Source organism: Loxodonta africana, chromosome 15 (genome assembly GCF_030014295.1).
Source record: "Loxodonta africana isolate mLoxAfr1 chromosome 15, mLoxAfr1.hap2, whole genome shotgun sequence".
Lineage (NCBI taxonomy): Eukaryota > Metazoa > Chordata > Mammalia > Proboscidea > Elephantidae > Loxodonta > Loxodonta africana.
This window is the reverse complement of record NC_087356.1, coordinates 63256941-63265130: the sequence shown is the minus strand read 5'-3', so window position 1 is coordinate 63265130 and position 8190 is coordinate 63256941.

Sequence of the window (8190 nt, the reverse complement as noted above, 5' to 3'; positions counted from 1 at the left end):
TCTTCTCCCCACTCTGCTCTGGTAGATAAGGTCCTCTAGCCAAAAAAAAACCTTTCTTATCAAACAGATTGGGTAAAGTTCCTACTTATCCCTGAGTGGTAGGCTTCAGTTCCTGCCAGCCAACAGAATTATTCAAACCAACCAATCACATGCCCCTATGGGAACCAGAGGACACCCCATCCTCTTGATATACAACGTCTACCCCTGATAACCCCTGGTTGTTCACTGCTCCTGAGTGCAATCATTGTATGGCCCTGCAGGGTGATGCATTACTTCCCTTGGCTGTGAGTATATGTGACTAATAAACTGCTATACATTTCATCTGTCCCATGTTGACTGCCATGTGCCATGTGTTTGGGATTCCTCCCTCCATTTCCAGAAATGGAAAACAGTGCATCCATTTCGAAAACTCTTTTTGAAAACACTCTACACACAGTACAGATGTCACACGTAATAGGTCCCTGGGTAGCACAAATGGTTAACATACTCGGCTGCTAACCATCCTGAAGCATGGCGTCCATCTTCCTTCATCTCTGCTTGCTTCTCTGTGCCTACTCTGCTATTTTTATATCTCAACAATGATTGGCTTAAAACACACCCTACACTGATACTGCCCATTAGCAGAACAAATAAAACACATTCTTAAATGGGATTATAGCCACAGGTATAGGGTTAGGATTTACAATCTCTGCTTTTGGGGAGAGCAATTCAATCCATAACATGGGGTTACTATGAGTTGGACTGAACTCGATGGTAACTGCTTACTGGTTGGTCTAAACCAAGGAAGTTTCTCTATGATCATCTTAGTATATAACTTCTGTCACCCAAGCTCCATTAATACTGATACCTTCAGATTCTTCATTAAAATAGAGCCTCAGGTACAATCAAACAATACTTTTTCCCCCATTTATGCCCACTGTTTCAGTTGGTATCTAACCTCCCCACAAATTGGCAGGGCTCCCTGCAGTATTGAACCAAAAGTCTCCAGTCTAGAGAAATTAAGTATAAACACAAATGCCTAGAAACAATACACATCTGAATAGCATATTAAAGTTTAATAAAAATATTTCCATCTGTATTATCCCACATGATTCTTAAAACAACCTGGGAATTTATGTTATTCCTCTCTTCATTTTACAGATAAAGAGACTCTGAAAAGATAAAACCGAGATTCAAGTGCAGGTCACCTAAATCTAGACCGCAGGCTCTATCAGCCACACGACACTGTCATTACCTGGATTTGAATTTATGCAGTCTTATTTTTTCATACCCTGGTTTATATTTGGTAATTGTCCACATGATAAGGGAGATTTGATTTCTGAAGCAAATATATAAACTAACTCGAGCAATGAAACAGGCTGTTTTTCACTCTACACTATTCAAAAATATAGCCCAAAAGTTTTCAACTCTTGCTACACAATAGAATATCTGAATCATTTTTTAATCCTGATTTCCAGTTCACATGACAAATTTATTAAATCAGAAATTATGAGATGGGACCAAGGCAACAGTATTTTTTAAAGGTTTCAGGTGATTCCATCTGCAACCAAGGTTGAAAATTGCTGCCGTTGGCAGTAAAAGCTCCTAGGTTTTGGGTTCTTTTTCCTCTCACCTTCTTGATTTCTGAGATCAAAAAAACCCTGGATGGCAACTCTTATCACATCAGCTAGATGGTGGAATAAGAAACTCCACACTCCTGTCCCTCCAAAGACATATCAAAAACCAAGTAGAAACTGCCAGACACAGCATTAGCAGAACTTTGGTAAAAGTCAAAGTTTCACATCAACCAAGTGAATCAAGAAAAAGAAAACTATAAAATGGTAGGAAAGTTTTGTGGCCTTTTTTTGTTTGTTTTTATTTTTCTGGCCCGTGACCCACCACTCCCTGGCTCAGCAATGGTTTTGAAGTAGTATCCAACATTTCTAGCTTGGGACCTGGCCCTTGGATCCAGAGGGAGCAGAGAAGACCTTATTCGCAAAGTACTGTGTTTGTCTATTCTAATCTGTCCGGTGGCTCCCTAAAGGACTGAGGCAAAGGCTTGTCACTGGTCCATCTTGGACCTCCTGCAGGATAGGAAAGCACAGGCATTGCTGAAACACTGTAGAGTGATCCATGAGCCCGTAGGGGGGTGCCAGGAGCAAAACAGTGCAATTGGCACACACAACAGAATGCCTAAGGCCAAGGAGGAAAAGCCAGCAAGACAGCTACTTTGGGAAATTGACTCTCAAAACACCTACATATATGGGAGAATCTACAAAGCCACCAGCTAGCCCAGGGAAAGACACAGGCTCAGAAAACATGATGGGGGAAACCTTGAGCTTTCACCTTGGGCCCAGCTCACTGCAATCAGCAAAGACTGGAATTTTTTTGTTTGTTTTTTTTTTGTTTGTTTTTCTACTGTTTTTCTTTGGTTTACTGCTTTTGTTTTTTCTTTTTTATATTTTAACTTTTGAAATTTAAGGAAACCTCTTGCTGAATGCTACCTGAATATAAGCTAAAGGAACAGACACTTCATTGAACACACACGTCAAAAAATTCAGTCTTTGCAAAAATAGTTTTGAAAAGCCAACGAATCGATGGGCTAAAATAGCCTTCAACAATTTAAAAAAAAAAAAAAGCACATCATGAGGAGGGTGGAGAATTTGATTTCCAGATTTTTCACATTATAATATCCAAATATCCCATTTTCAACAATTACAAAATCACAGGCACACAGAGAAACAAGAAAGGATGGCTCTTTCAAAGAACAAAATTAAGTGACAAACACCATCCGTGAGGAAGCACAGGTATTAGACTTACTAGACAAATATTTTAGAACAGCTGTCTTATATATGTCTTAAATATGCTCGAAGAGCTAAAGGAAAACATGGGCAAAGAACTAAAGGAAATCAGTAAAACAAAGTATGAACAACATGATAGCTACCAGGTGGCAAGTCCCAAATCTGTGGGTCAGGCACAGGCTTCTCCTGATACATGTGGCTGCAGGGGCTGACAAACCCAAACCAGCAGGTGAGAGGACAGCCTTCTGGCTTACAAGGCTGGGCAAGCTGGTTAATGAGTTCAGTGGATAGGCCGCTGGCCCACAGGGCTGCAGAAGCTGGTGAATCCCAGAAAACGCAGGTCAGACAGCAAGGGGCTGGCTCAAATCCCAAAAACTGGAGGTCAGACAATCAAGAATGGGACAAGGCATCCAGATGAAGACAGAGAACCCCACCAGGGCATCCACATATATACCTTGGATGCAGGCTACACCCAAGGAAGACTGTAACCTGAGTAAGGGTGGGACTCAAGATACGCCCCACACCAATCTTGCCTCATTAACATGTACAGGTTAGGATTTACAACATAAAAAATGGAGGACAACCATACAATACTGAAAATCATGGCCCAGCCAAATTGACACATAACCCCAACCATCACAAGTTCCTTATATCTTATTTGCATAGTCATACTTAATCTTTGTATGAAAGTCACAAAGATCTTGGGTAGAAGGGCCCCATCAAGTAATTCATTACTCTGCATATAGCAACAATTGTAAGGATGGTGCAGGACTGGGAAGCATTTCATTCTGTTATCCATTGTATCACCATGAGTTGGATTTGATTCAACAGCACCTAATAACATTATTCTTAAATAGAAGAAACAGTAAGAAGGAAAGAATCTGTGTTCATGGTGAAGAAAGATGACTTAAGTTTTAAAAAAAAGTGAAGTAAATTATTGACAGAAGACAAATTTCCCTCACAATGGTAAGCAGGATAAGAAGGCTACAAAAGCTTTGAAAACAAGCTATGTTCACTGAACTTGAAAACAGCCTATGTTCATCAATCTTGAAAACAGGATATGTTCATTCATTTCGAAAACAGGATGTGTTTATTCATTTCTACTGTTTTCTTAAAGAATAAGTTTTAAGTGAAAGTTAATGAATAATGAAGCAAGTCTTTCTGGTTTCAGTGAGTCTGGTCACCTAGAAACAATCATGTAAAACAAACAACTACTTTTAAAGGTTAGTTTAAAGCATAGCCAAAGATTATTTGTTACAGTGCTTAAATTGCTAACAATATTTAACAAGACAACCTTTTGTGTCATGGGTAAGAGAACTTTTTATATTTTCATAATGCAAAACTTGCAATTTTTTACAATAGTTTAAAAACTACTTCATATGCCATATCTTAACAGCTTCTCACACTCTTGGGAGAACGTATCATTTTTCAAATTTACACATAAAATCTGGGACACATATAACTTATACAACTCTCAGTTGTGGTCAAGTCAATTTGGACCCATGACAATTCCATGTGTGTCAGACTAGAACTGTATTCAATAGAGTTTTCATGACTGTGACCTTTCAGAAGTAGATCACCAGGCCTTTGAGGCACTCCTAGGTGGGTTCAAACCACCATCTTTCAATTAGCAGCTGAGCACTTAACCATTTTCACCAACTATGTAACTGTAGTGGGAGTCTTTTGTCTCTAAATATCAAATTTCATGATCTTTCCAATATTCTATCCTGATATGCATCCCCTAGCTTTTCCAGAAGACTTTTGGGTCTTAGGGAGTTCTAACAATGAGATTGAAACATTTTGGAAAAAGATCAGGGTCAGGGAGATAAAATTTATACCAAATGCAGTACAGTATTGGCAAATATCTCAGGACCCAAAGCTAAATGTCCCGGGAATGAAGAGTACTATGAGGGGTAGCAATCTTGGCCAAGTCCGGGAGTTGCAGCTCCACCCAAAACTACAAAATGAAGGCCTTCAATGCATTTAAGAAAAATCAAACTAAGTTCCACCTTAATTAAATGGGTGCATTGCCCCACAACATGCCCTCTCCCCACCACCCACATCACACCTCATTAATGAGAGGGCAGCATAATGCCACAGGGCTCCCCCTACTAAGGAAGAGTAGCTTGGCACCAGCACCAACTGAATTCCCAGCCACCAGCAAGGATCCAAGGGCAGCCTCCTATAATTACCAGTGGTCTGGCCCATAGCCTGGCAAGTTATTTAGAGAATCACTTCCTGTTCCCAGCACAGATACTTTTAAGAAAAACTACAGACACCCTCAGTGCAGAGTCAGCTTCCAAAGCTGTTGTGTTCTCACTCTGCCTGTCCTGGGATTCCATCCTAATGGCCCTGCATGTCCACGCTCAGCAATACCTCGTTACTTATACACAGGTACAGAATACATGCCCTCGGGTGCCCTGTTGCCTGACCACAGGGGCCCAGCTTGAAGGAGCTAAGCCTGGAGCTGCCCCTGGGTCTGATGGTTGAATTCACAGCTTCCCCTTGTGCTGATGTCCCTGGCATTTGACCAGGAGACATCTTCCAGTGAGTTGCTACCATGGGCCATGATTCAGTTACAGCCTACAGTTTGAAAAACACTTATCTGAATCATGGACTTTGGGGACCAACAAAAAGTGGGCAAAAAATACGACAAAGTTTGGCTTAAATAATGAGCATTTCCATTTCAAAACCTAGAAACAAGATATTTTGTCTTCAGGTTAGTTTTTATTACCTTGAGAAATACAATTTGGGATCATATGTGGTTCTGGTATTAGGGACACCATAATCTTTTCAGGGCTTAAAAACTTATATAATCTCAAACAAGACAATTACCCTCTCTGAGCCACCTTTCCAACTCCCTGTGTGCCTACTGATTAGATGTCATGAGTGCCTAACACTGGTATGGGCTGGGTAAATGTTGCTCTGGTCCTTCTCTATTTTTCTGTCTCCTTATAACCCTATCCAAACCAAAATTCTATATATTATTTTGGGCTCTCAACTTATTCAGCGATCCCACAAGCCCCACCAAAGAGAATATAGAGCAGTTGGAAGCTGGGTAACCTGGCCTTCTTTTTTTCTTGTTATGCTATTTGCTTCCTAAATTATCCATGGAGGGAGCTTCAATCTCATGTTGCCTATTTATTCACCCACAAAATGGGAAAGCATTGGTTCCTCTCATTTCTCTTTCTGAAAACCAAAGCCAAAGGCTTTCCAACTGTGTCTTTCTTCTAAGGCCACCCCCAACCTGTACCCTCTTATATATATCTAGGCTCAAAGTTCAGGCAATAAATCTCCTAAAAAAAAGTCACTTACACCAGAAAGTAAACATCAACGTCAAACTGCAGGATTGCTGATGCCAAAATGCAGGGTTAGCAGAGATAGCCCCAATGCTGGCCTCTCTGGGAATCCAGTATGTATTTAGAAAGAGAAGACTGCACTTGACTGGCCTGGGACAAGCCTAGAACACTGTTCTCTTTCCTACTATGGCCCAGGAAGGACCAACCCAGAAAACTTGGATGTATGAGGCAGACGGTGGCTGCCAATTGCAAAATTTTGGAAAGAGGTGAAGAAGTAGTCCCCAGAAAACTCCTAGTTAATTGTGTCCCATCTCTTGTTTTCCATCCAGCAGAAGGCTGTCTGAGAAGAACATTCCTAATCCAGGACCTCCTCTCAAGGATTTCTTTCCTAGAAACTTCAGTGACCACCGGCTACATAGACAACCCATGCAGAAATTCCCCAGCCACCACAAACACAATGAGACTGGCTAATGCAAGAAGACAAATCCCCAGACTCCTGCACTACAAATCTGCCATGTGAGACAGCAACTACCATATCACATTCTCTGTTTCCTCTGAGTTTCTTATATTTATGTTATAATCTTACTTCAAATGTCTGTTGATCCTTGGCTGTTCTTTTAAAACTAAGTAACCTCAATATTCGTAGGTCTTTCCTCTGAGGCTGGTCAGTTTTACCAAAAAGGGGACCCTAGCCTCCTAGTTTAATAGATGGAGGGATGGTAGTCTTAAGAGTGATGCTGCCAACATTCAGAGTTCAACAACTCACTCCAAGAATTTAACATAACCCCCATCTTTTCAATTCAGTCCCTTTGCCCATAGCTGGGCATGGTATCTACAGTTCAGGATCCCTGTATTTCAAATTCTCCAAAGAGTCAATCTTAAGACTTCTTCCCGATTAGGGAAAGACAGAAAAATTGCAAAACTGTACCTGTTTGAAGTGAAAGTGGAGGGAAAATAAAGAACATGTAATATTATTTCAACAATTTTTCTGGCACAACAGATGTAAGTAGCAAGCCTCTGAGCCTAAGTTGCTTCATCTGTTAAATGGGATGATAGAACATACTACTATGAGTTCACTGTTGTGTAATCCATGAAATGGGTCCCTTTTTTGTCCTTACCTATCATATAGGTTTTCAAAAAACAGTTTCACTAAATTTTACATAGAACATAAACCTCATAGTTCCCTTAGAAAGAAAAAGAAGAAGGGAAAAGAAGAAATGTCTGGCACTGTGTCAAGTGCTTTCCATAAAATATGTATACTAAACTTCGTAGCAGTGAAACAGGCTGCTCAGCCATATCTTGAACAGTACCTGAGCCAATTTTTTTTTCCTTCTTCTTTCTTCTTTCTCTCCATTCCCTCCCCTAGCCCATCCCTGCCTCCAAGTAAGATCCTGATGTTAGCTCCCCAAATGGTTAAGTGGTAACTATTGTTTCCTCTAAGACTGTGAAAAACAAGTGATATTGATCTAAGCCTGTCAAATAAGACCAAGGATGGCGCCAGCTACCCCCTGAGCTGATGGGATAATGGCAGGAAAAGATCAACATGTTTGAAATATGACCATCAAAATCAGACAGAAGAAAGAGAGCACACATTCCACAAGTCCCTAAAACTTATGGCCCCTTTTCCCTTAAAAACCCGAACCATCCGTAGTCTGGTGAGACAGACGACTTTAGGAGATCATTCCCCTCTGTCTCCATATACCGGTATATCTAATAAAGCTCTTGCTACCCACCTCACCCCTGTCTCAAGAATTGGCTATTTGCGGCAGGCGGCTCTAACTCGTGAAATTGTGGTAACAGCAGCCATATGAATAAGGTATTACTTCCATTTTACAAGTAAAAAAACGGAGTTTAACAAAGTGAAATAATTGCCTCAAATTCACATGGTTAGTAAAAGACAGACAGAGCTGCAAACTACGATACCTCAAAAAATTAGTCTCTTATCAATGCACCATGCTGCAATTTAATCAAAGCTTTATATCACAACTCTGATTAGAAATTTGTGATTACAAATTTATGTGGACTGCAAGTGAGAATTGATTCTTTTGTTTGCAGAAAAATTCAAACCATACCTTAACATTGTTCACTGCAAAGTATGTAGGTTTTATGTT